Genomic DNA, 11,605 nt, shown 5'->3' on the forward strand with positions numbered 1-11,605 from the left:
TGCGCGGCAGCAACGCGCGTAACAGGAAAGGGTTGAGCGGGGGCTTCGGCGCTGACGTGCCAGGCATCCTAGTAAAGGAGGCGTTGCATGGTCTGGCCCGCGCCGACCGCGCGTTGTTCAACATTATTTTGCGTGTGTGGTTGAGCTTGCGTTGCTTGTGTATTGGTTGTAGGTTCTGTGTTACTTGGCGGAAAGCCGTGAGTAGTGCTTGTGTGGCAGTGCGGCTTTGGCCTCGATGAGCTCTGGCAATACAGAATCTGCGCTGTGTGATCCGTGTTCCTTGACAATGCGGCGGTGGTGACGATTGAAATGTCGAAGTGGCGTAGCGCCTCGGCAGCACAGTTCAGCGAACCGCGATGTGGCGTCGCCGTGTCCGCCTCTGCTTAACGGACGTCGAGGGATGTTCTGCTCTCTACAAGTCACAAAATGCATGGAGGTAGTTTTTTTTCCCTTCCTCCATGCAAAAATGGGACAGCATCGACCGCCCACGGTTCAGCGCTGAATGTGTGGTTTGAGTACTGTGCTTGAAACGAGTGCTGCAGCTGTGGTGCCCTAATTTTCGCACAATTGCGACGCGTGCTTTTGTGCAAGAAGGGCAACAAATCGTATCTTGACCCGCTGAGGCGATGCTACAATGTGCCGTGCAACAATGCCGTGCAAGTTTGTTATGATGGTAGTCTCTACAGCAAGCATGTTTTAAGCAAGTAAGCGTGCACTGTAGCTAGGCTGTGAATATAGCCTCAACTTAAGAATGTGGTGCTTGCAGAACCCTCATGTTTGTTTCTGCTTTCAAACAAGCTGTATGTTGTGATTCTCACTCACTGCTCACATGAGACATGGGGGTCCATCGTGTGGGTTGGGGCTCAGCAGGAATGTGTGGTGAGGGGGTGTGGAGTTGGTGGCTGTGTCAGGTGCCTCATTGAATTTTGTCATTGGAATAAGCTCAATGTAGAAGGACACACCGTATACCTGATGGCTCACTTTTACGAATATTACCGTATGGCATGAATATGCCTTTTTTTCCTTGAAATTTCCAGCCTCAGGACACGCCTCGCAATATATTCAGGTTCGTGACACATATAATCACAATAAATTTGTCTTTAGGAGAACCAAAAGCCCCTCGTTGCATCATATTTGTGGTCATGTTACTTACATGCAAATCAGTACTTTCAGTGCCCATTGACTGACTGAGGGGTGCAGGACTTTGGCAGTGGTAGTAGCACCAAAGCAGCTGCCCAAATGGTATACCCTATAGTGTTAGATTTCTTGTGCACATGGGTGTACTGTGAAAACACGTGAAAGGAATTCCACAGTTGCTGCAGCATCACATCTGGATCTGTGGATCACTGAGCGGTTGTTTGATCACATGCCTGAATTCTGTTGTCACTGAGCAGTTCTTTGATCATTAGCTTAGGCTGTCTGTTTTCCACACATTATATTACAGCAATGGCGTCAGAGTAGCTGCAAAAATGGGATTTTGCTGTAAAATCTTAGGTTAGTTGCTTTTCTGACTGTTACATTGCTCTATTTGCTGCAACTGCTGCCAATGTTGCTTTACCATGTCTGGTGAATGCCTTAAACGTGAACCACATTTGGATGATGCTTGTGAAAGTATAACATACTCCTTTGTATGTAAAGAAAACTATCACACCGGTAGGTGTGGTGGAGTCACTGATGAAATAGAAGTTGAAAAATGAAAGTTCTCGCAAAATTTGGAAGTGTTCATGGCGCTTGCCATCAAAAATGTGTAACAATCCAAGCAAACATAAAGATAACCTACCTATCCTGAAGAATATGAAAGTGATGCGTCAAGTTGTCAACTTAAAGCTTGATGTACTGGTGCCGATCAAGGGAAGAGTTGAGATTATATAGAAGGATTCAGTGCAATTCATGTTTAATCAGCTTGGCAATCTTGTCAAAACGACCAAATAAAATTGTGACTTTTAAGAGATTGGCCATGATAACGTGATGAGGTTGCTGGCATTATTTGGTGCTTGGGAAACAAAGCATCACAGATATGTGGTGATTGAGCTTCTCAAAAAAAATTAGGTGTGCCACTAAAGATATCTAATGAATTGAACACATAAACCACTGAAAGAAGTTGAGTGTGCAAAGGCAATTGGCTACAGCTGTATTTGCACAGTAATAGAAAAGTTGTAATCGGGCTGATGGTGCACAGGTGATGGATGTATATTGCATGTTCGAGGGCTTAATTTTTCATGAGCTACTCATTTTTGTTTGCATGTGCCTTAGTGAGTGGAATGCCTTTCTGCAGACTCCCGTCATTATGTACAATTAATGAAAAGTAAAGTAAATTTTTCTATGGAACTCTTTTTTTGTAACTTCTGTTCAGTTGCAAATGACGCAGTTGTCCCTACTCTGCACTGAATGGTGAAGGGGGGGGGGGAGGTGAGCGCATGCAGGCACCCTATTTACTGGAGCTTTGGGGTGCCCTCACCATGGCTGCTCACATGCCCATTTTTCTGGCTGTAACACCCTAGAGTCAGTGCACAGGTGTTTTTAACGTTCCAGGATTAAGTAAACTTGACGTCACTATACACAAAATTTAGATTACGACAGCCCAAGATGACAACTGCCATGAACTGAATATAAAATTGCCTATAAGCATGCATTGTGCAAATGAATGCCTGTGAATTCTGTAATGCCACTTTCATGAAATTGACTGGCATGGTTTGGTTGAAACTGAAAATATGTTCGATCCTCAGTTGTAGCAGACTCACTTCACTATGACATATTCGATAATGCAGGTGCAGATTGTGAAGGAATTGAAGCGGTTGTTACTCTTGATAAGAATCAGTCATGCTCATTAGAAATTATAGCTAAGGCTATATATACATTACTTCAGTTGAGATCAACTAATGTTGAGATAGAAGCTCAGCTGTGGCACATAGGTACAGGCGAATAAATTTAGAAAGAAAAATTGTGGCACAACTCATTTCACGATGATGCCGATGCTAATACGATAGCATTGAAACAATGTAGAGACATTGTATTGCCACCACAGAGATCAGTCATGTATGAGCCGGGCTTCTCTCTCACGAGTCCCTCTGGACTCCTCCGCCTGTTAGCAGGGTTGCCGCTAAGTCGGTGATTCAAATCTGCCCAGCACCTAAGAAATTTTTTTTTGTCATTGGTGAGCGGCCCGGCCCATACCTCGTGACCTATTTTTGTTTCAAACTGGGGGTCCTCAGCACAGCAGCCCCAGTGCTCTACCAATTTTACCATGGATTACCCAGTGACCCAAGTTTACGGAAAAATAGATAAAGACCCGGCCAGACAGGAAGATAGGATATTCCACACTTTTCAGGGTCTAAAAACGATAATTCTAGGCAATATACACAACTGGCCTGTTATGGATACGTTGCCGGCATTGCAGGAGAACAATTTACAATTTAGAGCTTCTCTTGGTAAAACCACAACAATATACACAATTTTGATTTCACAAGAAACAGTAGTGCCATCTGGTTTATGTATTCATCTACGTCACAGGCTCCAGAAGGAGTATTGCGTGGAGGGCATTGCATAACAAAGGAGCGAAAAAGTTATACAACGTTAGAAATATAAACAGTGACACAAGATCAACGCAATAAATTGAAAAGAACAGAAATTATAAAATCGTGAAGTAAAATTCTACCATTAGAAACCTGGGTTATACAGTGAATAGTACGATTGCATAATTACATAAAAAAGTTACATACGCCAAAAATAGAAACCACTTGAACACTACCCAAACATACTGATTTTTTGTCTGAAGGTTACAGTATTGTTAATGTCAGCAATGTTATCGAGAAGACCATTCCAATGCCTAATGGCACGTGGCAAAGCAGACAAGTCAAAGGCATTAGTTCGACCAAAAATGTGCTGGACGCTAAGGCGATTGTCCAAGCACCTAGATGTGTGGGATGGACAAACAAGAGGCAAGGTGGACGACTGCTCACTATGAATAATTTTATGTAGCAGACAAAGCGACACTACATTCTGGCATGATTCCAAGGATGGTAGTGACAATGACAACATAATGTTAGATACGCTCAAATATTCGTTGCAATCCCACTGTGCAGCACAGTTTTGGCTATACTCAAGAATGTGGATTAGATATGCCTGGTGAGGTGACCAAATTGAACCTGCCAATTCTAGTTGGGGCAAGAATAATGTTTGATATGCAAGCTTTCTTGTGAAGGAAGGAGCAGCATGAAGGTTGCATTTTTGAAGATTGATGATCAAAGCACTTGTGTATATGGAGGTTAATCGATAGTACATACAACACTGCCACAGTGCAGTCGAGACATTGCAGTAGTGAAAAAAATTCAGAGAACTTATTAAACAAGGACATGTATGCAAACAGTAACACAACACGCATGGAGATGAGATGCAGTGCAACAATGCCCTTGTAGCCTACAATGTGTGGTTACTTAATATTTAGAAGCAACGGCACTACCACTAGGGCAACTAGAAGTGTTGTGCACGGGTGACGAGTTGACCGCAGTAGCAGCAGAAGGCACAGGCTGTGAACTTGCGGGGCAATCAGCTGTTGCGACAACAATGAACTGTAGAGTGCCTAGGTCGAAGGGAACACAGTACGTTGGCCGGTTGGCTCTTCACTGATGTTGCGTAAGGGCCTATAATTTGTGCAGAAATCATGTGGCCATCCATGGCTCAATCACAGTTGTATGGTTGTGGGTGCCGATATTGCTCTTAAATTTTCCAAAAATGCAGCATGACCAACTTAGTCTGCAGTTTCACTTTTCTGTCACCATCAAAGAACACTGCCAATGGTGCAGTTTTTTGGTAGGCTTAACATCTTTTAAAAGCACCTTAAAAGAATATTGCGAAGAATTTCTCATCAAATTGACAAAACACAAAGAACAAACCAGCTTAGCTAGCCTCCCCATTTTGCAAACAGAATAGCAGCTCACTTTGAAGAAAATGGGCCCATATTGTCATCATGCTTACTGAGGGCATGCAAAGCGTGGAATGCCAGATTGGGAGTAGTACTGGGGCACTCCTGACAATCTTCTCATGGTAGACATTGTCTTATAACACATGCTAGGCATGTATATATGCTACATGTTTTTAATGTGAGAAAAACTGCAAAGGTGGCCGGCAGCATATCGCAGCACCTTCGCCATCAGCGTCTGTCAAGCAAGGACTGGTTACGTAAATATTATTACGTCGACGCTACCGAATAGGGCGGGCACAGAGGCGCCGCTCTAGGGCGCCGGTTCGCGAACTGGCCGTTGCCAAGACGCCGACGCGAATTGCATATTTCGAGCGTCTGCACAGCACGGATTTCACGGCGTTCTGCCACCACAGCTGCACCACTCGTTTCAAGCACAGAGCACAAACTGAGGCCTCATGGCGTTCTGCCACCACAGCTGCGCCATTCGTTTCAAGCACAGTACTTGAACCACACATTCAGCGCTGAACCGTGGGCGGTCGACGCTGTCACATTTTTATGACTTGTAGAGAGGAGCACATCCCTCGACGTCCGTTATGCAAAGGCGGACGCGGTTCGCTGAACTGCGCTGCCGAGGCGCTACGCCACTTCGACATTTCAATCGTCACCACCTCCGCATCGTCAAGGAACACCGATCACACAACGCAGGTTCTGTATTGCCAGAGCTCACCGAGGCCAATGCCGCACTGCCACACAACCATTACTCACGGCTTTCCACCAAGTAACACAGAACCTACAACCAATACACAAGCAACGCAAGCACAATCACACACGTAATGTTGAACAACGCGCGGTCGGCGCGGGCCAGAGAACGATCACGCCGAGAACGAACACGCCTTCGCATGCCGTCGTCGCTTGGCGCCACCATCGCGCCTTCTCAAAAGTCCCTGAATGATCGTGTGCCTAGGTGCCTAGGATCGAGTCACGTGAGGGATTTTTGTATGACATTTAGACGCACGCCTTCTAGCCACCGTAACATCATTACAGTGTACTAGAAGGGGGCAGTGGGCTTACTCAGCCGCTCCTCTGGCGCAGTCAGCGTCGCATCCAAGAGGTGGCGCCACTGGCAACTTCAATGGAAGATTTGCTTGCAGAAGCTTTGACTTTCCTTGCGTTTTTGACGGTTTCAGTTCGAAGCAGTTCACACTCTTATTTGTTTTTAATTTTGACACACTTGAGAGTCTTTACATATCTTTAGCAAGCACTATATTTGTTTAAGCCACATGATATTTGCCATAATAGTACCTTGTGGAAAAGGAAGACGGCAACTCTTGGGCAATTTGCTGCCTATCCTAACTCTTAAACCTTTTTTGCAAAGAGGTCATCGCTGACGGATCTTGCTTATGTGGAAGGGGCCTTCGAATTTTCCTAATTATCGGGCAATCGTAACAAAAATTGAAAGAAAATTTTGAATGAAAGGGACGGTGACCAAATATACGGCTTCATGCCGTGTCGACCTAATGTAAAATTTTGTCAGACAGAAAACAGTGCGCACATACTACCCAGCTGGGCTTAAAAAAAAAAAAAACATCAGGCATGCTAACCAGGTTTGTGCTTTGCTTAGCCAACATTAATTTGTACATATGGCTTAAATATTTCATTGTTCCACTTTAGTTCTTCCATGCTTCACAGTAGCCTTCTGCGTTTATTATTAACCATCATTACGCTGGCACACATTTAATAAATCAAATCAGGTTGATTTTTTCCATAAATAAATGGAGGGATCGAGGCTTGAACAAAAAGTGAAAACTAGTTCACTTGACAATTAGGCTCAGGCCTATGCTTATGTACAGCTATATAAGGGTAAGCAAAATGAAGATAACAGGGCTGTTGCTGACACAAAGCTTTTATTTGTAAGTACAGCAAGCCATTGTTTCATGCAATTCAACTCATAAGCAACGGTTCAACTTCAGCTGCTTGGCTCTCTGCCGCTTTCCTGTCTTGTCACAGTTAATTCCTTTCACATAAAAATGCAGACGTGTGACAATGTAAAAACTAATTATTTTAGCTGTGAGGCTAAGAGCGTGCACATTTCAGCCAACTTCGAGGGGAAGCCTACTCTTAACAACTGCCAGCATGTCCATTACGTTAGTCAGATGTGTGGCTCACTCTGGCAGAAGCATTCTGTGAAAAGATCCTCTAGCTTTTTCACAAAGCCGTACAGCTGACTGGAGGGATAAAGGCGGCCTCCTCGGTGACAGAAGTTTGTTAGCCGGGCAAGTTGAAAACTTTCGCCTAGTGGCGTCATAGTAAGCAGCTTTATGCATTCTTGGCATTTTGTGCTGGAATTGACAATACACTCCCGCGCAACATAGCCCGCAATGTGGTCACGTGCTGGTTATGGTCGTTTGAAACCCGCAGGCCCGTGCAATACTGGGGTACCACGTTTTGTGTGACCTCTGTGGCAGTAGCGCTAGCAGCAGTTTGACTGCACTCATTTCGGTCACATGATGCTTCGAGATAGTCAACTTCCAGTAAGGAGGTCAGTGTACCTTCCTCGCAGTTTCCTTCGCTAACTGGCCTAACTAGACCATAAATAGAAAGACAATTCACAGTGATCAGGAACTGCGGTGGACATGAGCACAAAACGTGGCTCGAAATGGAGTTCGCATACTGCGCTCGTGTCGTCCAGGGGCTTGTCAGCTCTGTGGAGGTTTTTTCCCACTCTTTCCGCCTATTTTTATCCTTCGGGACGCCAAACAAGGACAACTTCGGCCCATTATTCACATAAACATAGCCTGTTTGGCACCCAGGCGCGTAACAGTGATTTTGTCGATGCCGCGGCATGGCTCAGTTACTGCAAGGCATACTAATCTCTTGCAGGCTATGTGCGAAAAAAACACTGAATGAAAAAAAACAAAAACAAAAAAAACACGCGACGACGTCCACCAAAAAAAAAGAAAAACAACAACAACGCAGCTCTGCAACTCCAACGAATAAGATCGGGCACTGGGCAGCTGCCCTAGCTGCGCCGTCGCACTACACTGTAGTCGCACCCATGCTAGAGTGTACTAGATAACGGTCGAGTGGGCCGAACGGCGCTCTCCCGCTGAGGCGCCGCGTGTGGAAAAATTATGCGAGGGCGCTGCGACTTCACTCTCACTCCCGTCGGCTTCACTCTCACGAGTGAAGCCGACGGGAGCGGACGTGTCGAGTCGAGGTGCCATTTCAGCGCAGCAGGAGCAGCGTGCCAAAGAGATAAGTTTTGTTATTTTATATTTCACTTTTTGGTTTTTTTTAGGAGGGTTAGCTTAGCCAAACAATCTTTATAAATTATTTTAATGCTTTCTCACTTTCTTGGTCTTCTCGCTTAGATAAAAGTAGGTAAAGAAAATTTTTTTTTTCTTTTCCACATCTACGACTTGTTAGTACGAGATGATGGTTGGTACTAGGGGGAACCCACGCGTGCGTTGTTCTGAGTGCGAGCGTTCCTACGCGCTGGAAGAAACGCGGTTTAAATCAGCACGCGAAGCGAATGGTGCAGATTTTATCTGTAGGATGTGTGTGCTAGGGTCGCGGCTAGACCGCCTAGAGCAAGACAAGGATAAGTTAGCTAAGCGGGTTGGAAAGCTAGAAAAGGAACTTCAAATCGAGCAGAAGCAGAGGAAGGAGGCAGAAGAAAAGCTAGCTAACGCAGAAATCCAGCTGAGCGCCACCATTCTGCAAAGCAATGATGAACGCATCGAGGCGAGCACCGCGAACGGAGCTGGCTCCGATGCGAGTGCAGAGACAGCCGAACCCGCCACGCCGGTAAGCAGTGGCGCAAACGTCAGTGATAGTCACGAAGGGGATACCACTGACGCGGCCGGGGAAGAAAACAAAGCCAAGGGCAAGAATAAGAAAGGAGGGGAGGGCATTGTGACTTCGGGGGCAGCTTTCGGCGGTGAGGGGGAAGGAAAGCGTCGAGTTGTCTTTGTTGGGGATTCCAACATGCGTAAAGTAGAACCGGCGATAGCAGAGAGGGTAGGGGCAGACGAACGAGTCCAGGTTAGCGCGCTTCCGGGAAAGCCGATTAGAGAGGTGATCGCAAAGGCCAAGGAACGCATGTGGGACACAATGGAGGAGAGACACCTAGTGGTGATAATGGGCGGAGTGATTGACGTACTGAACGGACGAGGAGCAGGAATCACAAAGCAAATAGCCAAAGGGGTCACCGACGTGCGGAATGTTTCAAAAGAAGTACAAATCGCGGTGTGCACGGTGCCAGAGGTTGAAAGGCAGGGTTATAAAATTGAAAGGGCAGTTCTTGCAGTAAACAGGGAAATTTGGACTCTAGCTAAAGCACTGAATTTTACGGTCATTGACATCAACCGTGAAGTGCACCGAGCAGGCCGCGAAGGCGCTTTTGTGCGTGACGGGATACATTTTAGTGAAAGTGTAGCATCACCGGTCGGAAATCGATTCGCGGCACGAGCTGTAGCTTTTTTAGGCGGGCCCCAGGCAATCAGGAAGCAGGATTCAGTATTGAACATAGCGAAACACCAGTAAAGGGCAGAATTAGGCGACCAGGAGTCAGGAAAAGACGCAGAAAGGATAAGAATAGAGAAGGTAAAATTTGCTACATTAACATGCAGGGTGGTCGTAAGCAGGAAAAATGGCTGGAAATTCAAACGCAACTGAATGATGAAGCGATTAGTGTGTACGCCTTGACCGAAACGCATCTACGAGATTTGGAGCAGCCGCCTGTTATTGACAACTTTGTATGGGAAGGGTGCAACAGAATGACCGGGTCAAGGAAAGGCGGAGGCGTAGGCGTACTAATTAGGCGAGGTCTGAAGTGGCGAAGGGTAAACGAGACATGTAAAGAGCATTTATGGATTAGTGGTACATGGCAAGGTAAAAAGACGTGGCTGGGAGTAGCTTACCTGTGGACAGGTAGTGATAGCAGGGAAAAAAATAAGGAATTGGTCGATTGCATTAGAAGCGATATTAATGAGTTCAGTAACTCGGGCCAGGTGATATTAATGGGAGATATGAACGCGCACATGGACGATTTAGACGGATATACTGATTACAACGGCTCTCTAGTGCTGGATTTGTGTGATGAACAGAACCTTATAGTAGTTAATAGGGTAACAGGGTAACATGGACAGGTAACGTGGCAATGCGGAAACAGGCAGTCATGTATCGACTACGCCTTAGTCTCAGAAATGGTCTTCGAACAACTGGACCAAATGATAATAGACGAAAATGGAAAAAATAGCCTGGGAAGCGATCATAGACGTTTAGCATTAAAGTTTGGGAGAGATACCAGCGCAGAACATGAACCAATAGCCTCAGAGTTTTTAAAAATGAATGACGAGCAAATAACAGAGATCGCAAACAACATAGAGAAGAAAATTGAGGCTTTTCCTACAGCAGTCTGGGAATATAAGGAACTGGTGGAGGTTATGCAGCATGAAATAAGGCGGACACGGCAATACAATTGTTGGATTGGAAAGAGGAAACCACGTAAGTGGTGGATCAAGGAAATTAAACAAGCTATAGAAGAGCGTAAAGAGGCATCTAGGGTTCATCGAGAAGCCAAAAAGTTGGGATTACAAGAAGAAGAGGTGCTCCTTAGATGGAATACATACCGAGAAAAGAAAAGGGTTGCGAGTGAGCTCGTGCAAGAGAAAATTAAATGCGCAAGTGAACGTTGGGTGCATAACATTCACAAAAGAGACAAAGGCGCCCCAAAAAGATTCTGGAACCATATAAAAGCACTCGGAGCTCCAACTAGAAACTCGCAAACGGCTATAAGGGATGAAGACGGTAACATCTATGAAGGCGATGATGCGCTGCGGTACATCACAGACGTTATCAGGCATAACTTCGGTATGAGAAAAAGCGTAGTTCAGACAACAGATCCAGCAACAACAGAGAGGCCTGAGAGATCAAAATTCAGCATAGAAAGCTTTTATTGGAAAAAGGCAGCAGAAAATGTCCCTAACAACACGGCAGCAGGACCCGATGAAATTCCAATACAGCTAATCAAAAACCTCGGTCCAAAAAGCAAGGCACTGCTGACTAATGCCATAGAGCAAGTGATTAGAACAAAGAATATTCCCGTTGGATGGCGTGAAAGCAAGATGAATCTTATCTACAAAGGCAAAGGAGATAAGGATAAGACGAGCTCGTACAGGCCAGTTACAGTAACGTCGGTGATATATAGAATGGCAATGCAAGCCATAAAATTAGAACTGTCGAAGTGGGTGGAGGAAAACGGTGTATTGGGGGAACTACAGAATGGGTTCAGGCCAGGCAGACGCTTAGAAGACAATATGTTTGTACTAACTCAGTGCATAGAGATTTCAGTAGCTCAGAAAAGACCTTTATAGATTTATAGATTTCTAGATATTAAAGGAGCTTATGACAACGTAGACAGGGAATTGTTGCGGGATATTCTTCAATACGAAGGCATAGATGACGATTTCGTGGAGCTGCTGAGGGAGATATATCGAGACAACCAAGTACAAGTGGCATGGGAAGGCCGAAAAGGAAATGAAATGGTGGGAATTCACCAAGGATTGAAGCAAGGATGCCCTCTGTCACCATTGTTGTTCACGCTTTACGTCAAGGGCATAGAAAGACGACTGGAAAACAGCGAATTAGGTTTTGATTTATCCTACATGCGTAATGGACAAA

The sequence above is a fragment of the Dermacentor silvarum genome, chromosome 2, assembly GCF_013339745.2.
Source record: "Dermacentor silvarum isolate Dsil-2018 chromosome 2, BIME_Dsil_1.4, whole genome shotgun sequence".
Classification (NCBI taxonomy): domain Eukaryota; kingdom Metazoa; phylum Arthropoda; class Arachnida; order Ixodida; family Ixodidae; genus Dermacentor; species Dermacentor silvarum.